This window comes from Ailuropoda melanoleuca, chromosome 13 (genome assembly GCF_002007445.2).
Source record: "Ailuropoda melanoleuca isolate Jingjing chromosome 13, ASM200744v2, whole genome shotgun sequence".
In the NCBI taxonomy this organism is placed as follows: Eukaryota; Metazoa; Chordata; class Mammalia; order Carnivora; family Ursidae; genus Ailuropoda; species Ailuropoda melanoleuca.
The window spans coordinates 79,242,244-79,253,967 of record NC_048230.1 but is presented as its reverse complement, the minus strand read 5'-3'; the positions used below and the strand labels follow the sequence as shown (position 1 = coordinate 79,253,967).

Below are 11,724 nucleotides of genomic sequence, written 5' to 3'. Positions count from 1 at the left end.
TTCCATACAAATTTAAGGACTATTTGTTCCAGTTCTTTGAAAAATGTCCTCGGTATTTTGATCGGGATAGCATTGAAAGTGTAGATTGCTCTGGGTAGTATGGACATTTTAACTATGTTAATTCTTCCAATCCATGAGCATGGAATATTTTTCCATCTTTTTATGTCTTCCTCAATATCTTTCAAAAGTGATCTATAGTTTCTAGGATATAGGTCCTTTACGTCTCTGGTTAAGTTAATTCCAAGGTAACGTATGGTTTTTGGTGTTATTGTAAATGGGATGGATTCCCTAATTTCTCTTTCTTCAGTCTCGTTATTCGTGTATAGAAATGCAACTGATTTCTGGGCATTGATTTTGTATCCTGCCACCTTACTGAATTGTTCTATAACTTCTAATAGTTTGGGAGTGGATTCCTTTGGGTTTTCCATATAGAGTATCATGTCATCTGCAAAGAGAGACAGTTTGACTTCTTCTTTGCCGATTTGGATACCTTTGATCCCTTTTTGTCTTCTGATTGCTGTTGCAAGGACTTCTAGTACTATGTTGAATAATAGTGGCGAGAGTGGGCATCCTTGTCGTGTTCCTGATCTTAAGGGAAAGGCTTCCAGCTTTTCCCCATTGAGAATAATGCTTGCAGTAGGCTTTTCATAGATGGCTTTTATGAGATTGAGAAATGTACCCTCTATTCCTACACTCTGAAGGGTTTTAATCAGGAAAGGATGCTGTATTTTGTCAAATGCTTTTTCTGCATCAATTGAGAGGATCATATGGTTCTTGAGTCTTTTCTTGTTGATATGATGTATCACATTGATTGATTTGCGAGTGTTGAACCATGCTTGCATCCCAGGTATGAATCCCACTTGGTCATGATGGATAATCCTTTTAATGTACTGTTGGATTCTATTAGCAAGGATCTTGTTGAGGATTTTGGCATCCATATTCATTAGAGAAATCGGTCTGTAATTCTCCTTTTTGAGGGGGTCTTTGCCTGGTTTGGGGATCAAGGTAATATTAGCCTCATAGAATGAGTTTGGTAGCTTTCCTTCTGTTTCTATTTTTTGAAATAGCTTTAGGAGAATAGGTATTATTTCTTCTTTGAATGTTTGGTAGAATTCCCCAGGAAAACCGTCTGGGCCTGGAGTTTTATTATTTGGAAGGTTGTTTATCACTGACTCAATTTCTTCATAGTTAATTGGCCTATTTAAGAAATCTATTTCTTCCTGTTTCAGTCTTGGTAGTTTATAGGTTTCCAGGAAGGCCTCCATCTCTTCCAGATTGTTTAGTTTTTTGGCATATAGCTGTTGATAAAAGTTTCTAATAATCCTTGCAATTTCAATGGTGCTGGTCGTGACCTCTCCCTTTTCAGTCATAATTTTAATAATCTCTCACAATTCTATTAAGATCTTCATCTTATTGATGAAATTGTAAAAGCTTATTATAAGAGCACTTTGTACATAGGGACATCGGCCCTTTGTTGATTCTATCCTACGCAAACAGGTTTCAAACTTTCAAACAAGTTCAGATGATTTCCCACAAACTAAAATAAAATAATAAAGATTTAAAATGTTGTATGTAGTTTCTTCTTTTGAATGTTTCCTTCATGTTTTCTACTTAGAGATGTGCTTCCCACCAAAAGATGGTAAAAATATCGACTCATATATTATGCACATACGTTTATAGCTTACCTTGTTACATTTATAATTTTTATCTTCTAGAATTATTTTCGCATGAGTTGTCTGGTACGGATTCCACTTCATTTTTCCAGATGACTAGGTAGGTGTCCCAAGATCTTTTACTGACTAATTTATCTTTTTCCTTCCAATATGAAATGCCAACCCTATCACCTACTATATATAAACTTACCTATAGACTCTGTATTTTACTCATTGATATATTCTTGTACCAATACCTCTGTTGAACCATCGTTAACTCATTATTAATATTTGAGATGGCAAGTACCTTTGATAAATATTTCTTATAATTCTGGGAGGGTTTTATAGGTTCTTTCTTCCAGATCAAAATCGGAATCATTTTGGAGTTCCCCAGTTTTGAGAGGGATTGTATCATGTTTGTGCTTTAATTAAGCAAAAATGACAATTGTATGTAATTGTACTGAATCTTACTTTCCAAGAACGGACTATCCCTCTCCACCTATTTGAAATGTATTTTATACCCTACAATTGAGTTTTCTAGCTTTCTTCACTCAGTCCCTCAGATGTCTAGGTAGATTGCTCCCTACTTTTGTACAGCGACATTGTAATTATAAGTGAAATCTTTCTTTCAATAATTCTTCCTAACATTCATGTTAAAGTCATCAACCTATTTTTACTTATTTTGTAGCCAACCAGCAACCTTATTAATCCACAATCATAGTGCTTCTGGTAGGTTTTCACATGAGTCTAAGCATACTCTGTAATTCCATTCATACTCTCAATTCATTCATTAAGAAAAAGAAAAAAAGCAAGCACTGTGACATAGATCTCAAAATACTGGTGCAACTGAAGATTAATATTATATAAAAATATGAAGCCCCTCTGAGGAACATAAAATCCACTAGAGTATATAAAATACATACACATGCATATATTCCTACATAAGATAGCAACTGAGGGGTCTCTAAAAAGGCACAGATAAAATGTACAATGGGAGAATGCACAAGGACACACTGCAAAATAATGGAAAGCTCAAGGAAATCTTTGTGAGAAGGTAGCATTTATTTTAAGCACAGAATGTCAGGATGTGAAAAGATCAGAGGGATAATATTCTAGAAAGAGAAAAAGAAAAAAAAAAAAAGCATATGATCAAAGGCAAAAGGAGAAAAACCCCAGACAAAGGTTGGCTGGAACACAGGGAATGATAAAGGGTGACAAATGGATCATTCTAAACACAAGATTAATTTACTTCTTATATGGTAGACAATGGTAAGCTATGGCACGAACAGAGCTATGCTTTAGGAAGACAAGTCTGGAGGCAGAATGCAAACATGGGCGATTTGGGGATGAGAAGAACTGAGGCAGAGAGAGTATGGTGGTTTTAAAACATGGGCCCAAAATTCTTTGACATGCCTCTTGTTGAGAGGTGGGGTCTATGTCCTTTCCCCTTGAATGTGGACTTTGTAATTGCCTGACTGATATAATCCAGCAGACGTTACACTGGGCCAGTTCTCAAGCCCAAACCATAAGAAACTGACACCTTTCTGGGGAACCCTCATGCACTATTGGTGGAAATGCAAACTGGGGCAGCCACTCTGGGAAACAGCATGGAGGTTCCTCAAAAAGTTACAAATAGAACTACCCTATGACCCAGCAAATACACTACTAGGTATTTATCCAAAGGACAGAAAAATACTAATTCCAAGGGACACATGCACCCCGATGTTTATAGCAGCATTATCAACAACTGCCAAATTATGGAAACATCCCACATGTCCACCAACTGATGAATGGATAAAGAAGATGTGGTATATATATAATTTTAGAATACTACTCAGCCATAAAAAAGAATGAATTCTTGCCATTTGCAATGATATGGTTGAAGCTAGACAGTATTACACTATTTGAAATAAGTCAGAGGAAGACCAATCCCATATTTCACTCATATGTGGAATTTAAAAGAAACAAAACAAATCAGCAAAGGGGGTAGAGAGAGAGAGAGGCAAACCAAAAAAATCAATTCTTAACTATAGAGAACAAACTGATGGCTACCAGAGGAGAGGTGGGTGGTGGGATGGGCAAAATAGGTGATGGGGATTAAGGAGAGCACTTTTAATGAGTACACTCGTGATGTATTGTATGGAAGTGTTGAATCACTATATGGTACACCTGAAATTAATATTGTGCTGTATGTTAACTAGAACTTAAATAAAAAGTAAAAAAAGAAAAAGAAAGAAAATGACACCTTTCACATCCTATCTCTTGGGACATTCACACTTGCAACATTGCCACCATGCTATACGGAAGCCCAAGTACTCCATGGAAAGTCCACATGGAGATAATCTGAGGTTCCTGGTTCTTAGTTGCCAGTAGACAGACAGTTATCTCCACTTGCCAGGCATGTGAGTGAATCATTGCTGCAGTGGATCCCCCAGCACCGGGCAAAACACCCCAGCAGATGCCGCAAGGATCAGAGCCGAGCCCTCTCCGTGGAACCCCACCCTAACAGCAGATTCAAGGTTGCTGTTGTTTTAAGCACTTAGGTTTGGGTGGTTGGTTGCACAGCAACAGTAACTAGGACAGAGACCAATTTAAAGGCTCTCACAACAGTTCAGATCAATAGCATGAAGAACAACTGGAAAAGTGACCACGAAAAGGGGGTTAAGCGCCAGATGCCAGTGCTACTTTGAAGACACAATCAATGGGACAATGGCAGCCTAAAATTAAAATCTGGCCCCTGAGTGATTTTGTTTATTAAGAATTAGCCAGGTAGAAAGGATTATTTACTAATATTTTAGAATTGCACATTGTTAAAGCCAACAGTTAGCTCTTTCTTCTCCCTACCTACCCTCACCCTCTCTGCTGGAAGAATATATTTTCCTGCCACACTGATATTAAGCTTCACTATGCAGTTTGCTTTATCAATGGTATGTAAGCTTGAAGTGATGGTGGGTCAACTCCAAGTGCAGGCTTTTAGAGACACTACAAGTTTCTGCGTGGTCTTTACACGTCAGCCATGACAGAAGAACATGGCCTGTGCAAGCCTCAAGAGGGAGACTCAGGGGCAACCCTGAACCCAACCCACAGCTTGGAGCCAAGTCCAGAGGAGCCTAGCCAGGTTGTTCAAATCCCAGCCAACGTACAGACCCACAGTCGAGAAACACTCATTGGAATAAATAACATAAAATGATAAGTCAGTGCAAAAAATAAATAAACAATTACTGCTTGTGGTATGCTACTGATGTCTTATACGGAAATCATTGTGTCTGAAGAATCCATTCACTAACATCTGAGAATGGCCCACTATCTCATCACAAATGTAAAAGATCGTAATCCTAATTACCAACACTTAGGCACACCTGTCCATTGGAGAGATAAAGGTAGAGACACGTATTGATATTTCAAATGTTCCATTTGGGTCATTAGGTGATGCAGCCTTCTGTACATGAAACCAAAAGAGAATGTGTTTAATAAGTCACGCACTTTTTCTTCTTGTCTTTGCTTGTCTGGTACAAAGTAAGTGACAAAACTGGAGATACTCTAAAGACAGCCTTCAGGGTTTTCGTATAGCGCAGGCATTCTCAAAGTATGGTGCATAGCGGCATGTCAGGGGGGCCGGGAGGTCCAAACTATTTTCATCATGATTTGCCTTTTTTGACTCTCAGTGTCTCACAAGTTGGAGATTTACAGAGGCTTTATCCTGTTTGAAATCTCAGTTAACTGACTGCAGAAGCAAACGAGAGAATCCAGGTATCTTCTATAAAGCCAGAAATCTGAGATCTGCAAAACTATCAAACAGTGCCATTCGTCTTATCAAAGTTAACTTGTTTTAGAAAAATATAGTCATTTTCCATTTTAAAACAGTTTTTTATGTTAACACAAGATGGATTTTTTACTTAGTGGAAATGAAATAATACATAAATATTCTCAAGTGCCCCCATTTTCCTTCCTCATATAGCAAATATTTATGACATAAGCTACATAAAGTAAACCCATTCAAGACCCTCTCAATTTTTAAGAGTATCAAGGGGTCTAAGGATAAGTTCTAGATACACTCCCAACTACGGTACAGAGTAGGCACCGCTGTGTTAAAAGTACAGTGTGTGGGGAAGCACACTTGAAGAAGAGTAGGAACAATAGGGTTGAGTTTGTGGGGTTCCTACAAGAACAGTGTTAGACTTAAATATTATCACCTTCGCCATGGAGGGAGAAATGACAGCCATGTGGCTCTTCTGTCCAAACTTTTACTTTATTCATCACAACCTTGTTGAATAATACCTTTAAACAGTAAAGCATACAGCAGGAGAGATGACGTCATCTGTCACAGGTTACACAGTGCTGAGGCTAAAAACGTCTCCTATTTTGTTCAAGCTACGACGTACCACTTCTAAGATACTCTGACATTATTAAGAGAAAAATAAATGGCCGTGTACTTAGTCAACAGGAATGAACTGTTAACATCAGTAGTTATCTGTGTTTATTAAGCACTTTTCCCCCAAAGGACTTAAACATTTCAAATATATTAGCATGCATAAAACCTCTATTAATCACCTCACAAGTGCACAGTTGCTATTTCCACATTTTAGAGAGGAAAACATTATCAGCTAATACACAGTAAACTACAAAGCAGAAACATTAAGCCCCTAATGCCTCATCTCTGACAACCAATCATTTGCACATGATGTCCAACATAAAATGGATAATCTCTTGAACCACCACATTTGAAACTTTTGAATGAACATCACACGCTTTCTTCCACTGCTTAAATCTAAGATAATTTCATAGCATCCTTTCCACCCTCACTGTCTGCCTCTAAAGTCTACATGAAACCCTTCAGCCAAGAAACCCAACACTTTCTAATAAGACTGTCAAAGGTGTTCTACACATTTATGGACCTAAAATTAGTCACTGAACTTGGATACTCAGATACCATCGTCTTCATGGCTAGAAAGTCATTCAAAATGCTGCATCTCTAGGGGCGCCTGGGTGGCACAGCGGTTAAGCGTCTGCCTTCGGCTCAGGGCGTGATCCTGGTGTTATGGGATCGAGCCCCACATCAGGCTCCTCCACTATGAGCCTGCTTCTTCCTCTCCCACTCCCCCTGCTTGTGTTCCCTCTCTCGCTGGCTGTCTCTGTCTCTGTCACATAAATAAATAAAATCTTTAAAAAAAAAATGCTGCATCTCTATTTTACAAAAGTGACCAACTGTTTCTCCAAGGAGGCATCAAGCTCTCCTCTAGCTCGGAGGTCTATCTGTGAGCAGTATGAGGCAGTGCAGGGAGATGCGTGCCTAGCTTCTTCCACAGTCTCATTGTGACTACGTGTCTAACCCAGGCTAACAGTGGAGAGGTAGGTTCCAGATAAGAGGTAACTAAAAACAGAAGGTCAGTTAATAACCGATAAGAAGAAATGATGAGATTTATGTGCCGAATGAGGGTGTGCATGAGTAATATCAGCTTCTGTAACAAATAGATCCAAAAATACGTAAAGGTTCAACACAATAGAAGTTTAATGTTCTCTCTCCCTCTTTCTCTCTCTCATGTTCACGTAATTTATTCTCCCTCTTCTACTGCATAGAATTATTACTGAGAAAGACTGCAAATATTGCCATTGATGTTCTATTCAAGGGACACCAGGCTGGCTCAGTCGGAAGAGCACGGAACTCTTGATCTCGGGGTCATGAGTTCGAGCCCCACAATGGATATACAGATCACTTCCATAAATAAAAACTTAAAAAAAAAAAAAAGATTTTCTATTCAAGAATATGTGGGTGTTCCTCGCTGGGGAAAATCCCTCCTTCACACAGCCATGTAGACCCAGGTTTCTTCAATCCTGTCTCCCCAACACCCGCTATGGTTCATGGTCATCTAGATCCAAGCAGAGGAAGAAGGAAGATAGAACATGGGGTTCCTTCGAAGCCCTGCCCCAGATCTGACACACATGACACAGATGGTCACACACCTGCTGTGTGCGTCAGAGTGGGGAAGCAGCACAAAGGAAGAACAGACTACACACTCAAGCACAACGTACAACAACGTGCCACAGTCTACTTATTCTGGAAAACAAATAAAACAGGCCAGTCGACCCAGGTGCCAAGAATCAAAACTGTTGTGATTGCTCACAGGCAACAGTTTTGATTAAGTTCTCAGTAAGAAACATAATTATAAACAGCAATCTCTACCAAAAAATAAAAAATTTAAAGAGTTGTCCCATTACTAATCCAAAGGAGGGTGCCCATGATTCTTATACATGCAGTCTTTTATTTACCAATAATGAAAGTGTTTCTTTCCATAAAAGAAAATGAGAATATCAGGGCACTGGGTGGCTCAGTCAGTTAAGCATCTGCCTTCACCTCAGGTCATGATCTCAGGGTCCTGGGATCGAGCCCTGCATCGGGCTCCCTGCTCAGCAGGGAGTCTGCTCCTCCCTCTCCCTTTACCCTTCTCCCTGCTCGTGCTCTCTCTCTCACTCTTGCTCACTCTCTCTCTCAAATAAATACAATCTTAAAAACAAATGAATATCAGAATATCTTACCCGTGTTATGGCTAATTTAAGGAATTACTGATTTCTGGTTCTCGCGATGTTCTTTTGTTACCCTGTTATCATGAATCCATGTAGAAGGGGATGGATGTCCGTTGGAAAGGGTGAGTACTCTCAGCTACTTACATATGCAGAGAAGCTGTTTTCCTTAGTATTGCTCTTTTGTTCGCCAAAGCCGGACCACCTACCACCAAAGCCACAGGCCCTGGGCACTACAGCTGGCTCTGTCCACAGCCACCAATGCCGCTGCCTGCACCGTGATGGGCAGAATTCTAAAGCACCTTCTGCCCCTTTGAGTTATCACTCCCAAGGCACGGTGCCATGCTTGCCAGACCTTGATCCTGTGTTCCTGCTAGCTGGCACAAGTCAGGAAAAACACAAATGTGGGCGTTTCTGTTTGGGAAATAAAGAGGAACAGGGCACTCTCACCCACCCAGCTTCTCACAGTAATGGATTCCTCCAAATTTAGGGAAAGGATTCAGATGGCAGGCAGCCCAAATGGTGACAAATGCCTACCAAAGGCACCATAAAACATTAACAAACCAAGTGCACGCAGACCCCTGCCTCTTGTCATGGGATGGGGGCTGTCAAGAGAGAGAACGGGGAGAAGATTATGGGGAAAACAATTTTCTTTTCCCCTGATGCACTAGGGAATTTGTGTCCGTAAAGTCCTCCATGGTTCTTTTTTTTTTTTTTTAAGATTTTTTTTTATTTATTTATGTGACAGAGAGACAGCCAGCGAGAGAGGGAACACAGCAGGGGGGGGGGAGAGGAAGAAGCAGGCTCATAGCGGAGGAGCCTGATGTGGGACTCGATCCCAGAACGCCGGGATCACGCCCTGAGCCGGAAGCAGATGCTTAATGACTGCGCTACCCAGGTGCCCCAGTCCTCCATGGTTCTATGAGGCAAACCAGGCTCTGGCTTCTCCATCCAATGCCAGGACCTCAGGGACAAAGCTATTAAAAGTATAGACAATCATATCCAGCACTGCCTAAGACACTTTCTGTGATGATGGGAATGTTCCACATGTGGCCACATGTGGCCATTAAGCACCTGAACCACGGCTACTGTGAATGATGAACTCAATTTTTAATTTTCTCCATTAAAATTTAGGTTTAAATAGCCACATGTGGCTTCTGGCTATGGTACTGGACAGTGCAAGACTAGACTTTCTGGTGGTGTCTAACCAATCCATTGCCTTAAATAACCTAGCGATCTAATATCAAAAAAAAAAAGTGGATATTTCTTCCCCCTAACTACTGAAGAACATTCTGGCTCTGTTGTGGTTACAGCTGGGGCTCAATCCTAACCTGATTTAGATACCTTCACTACGTTTTAAAACAACAGTTCTCAATGTCTCGGATTATGGTGACCCATTTTTAATGTCAAAACAAATTATTAACCATTTATAGTAGTAGTGTTGTAGCTCCTATTAAGAAAATCCATTATAGTAAAAATCTCCTAAGTCAGTAATACTTGATATTCATGCATTTTTCCTCATAACAGTAGCAGCTATACAGAGTTGTCAAATAGACATGAACAGCAGAGACAGTATTGATTTAGTATGCAAGCAATCCTTGATATTACCATGGGTTCCAGCACGTCTTAGAATACCCCACAGCCTCCTGGGCTCTGTGACTCACACACGTTAGGAGCCGTCTTCTAAAGACGCATCCTAAGTGGCCAGAGTTCCGTGATGATATGTTACACAAATGAAGGTCTTGGTTCACAAGCGGGGCTTTGGATTGGTATTAGAGAAATGAGAAAAAGCAACTTTCCTAATACTTGGAAGTCAAATTTTTTAGGTGTATATCTGGTAGCAGATGTATAATATAGATTATTTATGTTGTAGTTAAGCCCAATTATCATGCTAGCTTCAAAGAAGATCAAGGTCTAACCATCTGGATTTCCTGAAAGTGTGCTGTTATAACTCAAAAGGTATGTGTTGTTCATCTGCTCTCCTCCTATCATCATTTTGTCAGAAAATATGCTCACTCCCTGTGATTAACTTGTTTCTCTACGTAAACCTGAAAGCCAAAATCTGAAGAAATAATGTGAGGAAAAAAATGAAAGCAAGCATTTACTGAGTGGTTCCCATGGTGGAGCTTGCCATGTTCTGGAAAAATCCATTTTAAGCTGGAGGTGAAAAGTCACTTTTATGAAACGGATGGAAGGGAAACAAACTGAGGGTTTCAGAGGAGAGGGGATGGGGGGATGGGCAAGCCTGGGGATGGGTATTAAGGAGGGCATGTATTGCATGGAACACTGAGTGTTATACACAAACAATGAATCATGGAACACTACATCAAAAACTAATGATGTGCTGTATGGTGACTAACATATCATAATAAAAAAATTTTTTTTTAAAAAGAATGAAGAAAGACCCCATCAACATTAAAAATCTTGATTATAGGGGCACCTGGGTGGCTCAGTCGGTTAAGCATCTGCCTTCAGCTCAGGTCATGAGTGGGATCGAGTTCCCCATGGGGCTCTCTGGTCAACAGGGAGTTTGCGTCTCCCTCTCCCTCTATCCCTCCCCCCTGCTCATGTACGCACTTTCTCTCTCTCTCTTAAATAAATAAAATCTTTTTTTAAAAAATCTTGATTATAAAATGGAGAAGAATGTTTCTACACCACAACCTCTCTGCCCACAAATGACCGTACAGCTAAAATCTTATAATTTGGGAGGAAACTAAAGGGAAAATAGGACAACGTCAGGTTTGACCTCTGTGATCTGGAAACATCCCAAAATCTCTGAGGAGATCCTCTGTTTGGGGTGACAGCCCCATCAGGCCCCACCATAACACTCATGTGTCCAAGGACCTCTTGGGACCCACCGTTCTCCTTAGAATCAAAATCCCCCCATGGGGCGCCTGGGTGGCACAGCAGTTAAGCGTCTGCCTTTGGCTCAGGGCGTGATCCTGGCATTCTGGGATCGAGCCCCACATCAGGCTCCTCTGCTGGGAGCCTGCTTCTTCCTCTCCCACTCCCCCTGCTTGTGTTCCCTCTCTCGCTGGCTGTCTCTCTCTCTGTCAAATAAAAAAATAAAATCTTAAAAAAAAAAAAAAATCCCCAAGCACACCTTTTAGAACAGGAGCACCAGCCGACGGTGGTCCACGTTACAGAGTAGAAGGCACTAGATGAAAACAAAAGCAACCACTAGGGTCGGAGCTCAGTCCATGAAATCTAGAAACCTCTTAGAGATTCTACAGATTACAGAAAGCTCCCTAAACTGAAGAATGCCCACAACTTGGTTACAGCTGCAAAGTATCAAGATGTATAATGTAAATTATTTATGCTGCCATTAAGCCCAATTATCATTCCAGCTTCAAAGAAGGGCAAGGTCTAACAAAGTATCACGCAAACCACAGTCCACACTCTGAAGAAAATCTCACCGAAAGAAACATTAGATATCACAACATTAGATATCACAACCATAGACCATTTTATACTTCCAAGCTCCCTGGGCTTCCTAGAATGAAGTCACCCACTGAAAAAAAAGGATTTCACCAAGGTAGGCGGAAATTAATCT

General features: G+C 40.5%; 1 protein-coding gene across 1 annotated transcript in view; it reads right to left on the bottom strand.

Moving 5' to 3' along the window:
• PLCB4 (phospholipase C beta 4) overlaps positions 1-8,865 on the bottom strand; it is a 384,913-nt gene extending 376,048 nt beyond the window's left edge. The window contains exon 1 of the mRNA XM_034641608.1: positions 8,187-8,865. The gene's annotated coding sequence lies outside the window, so the exon portion shown is untranslated. The remainder of the gene's footprint in view (positions 1-8,186) is intronic.
• Between the last annotated feature and the right edge of the window lie 2,859 nt (positions 8,866-11,724).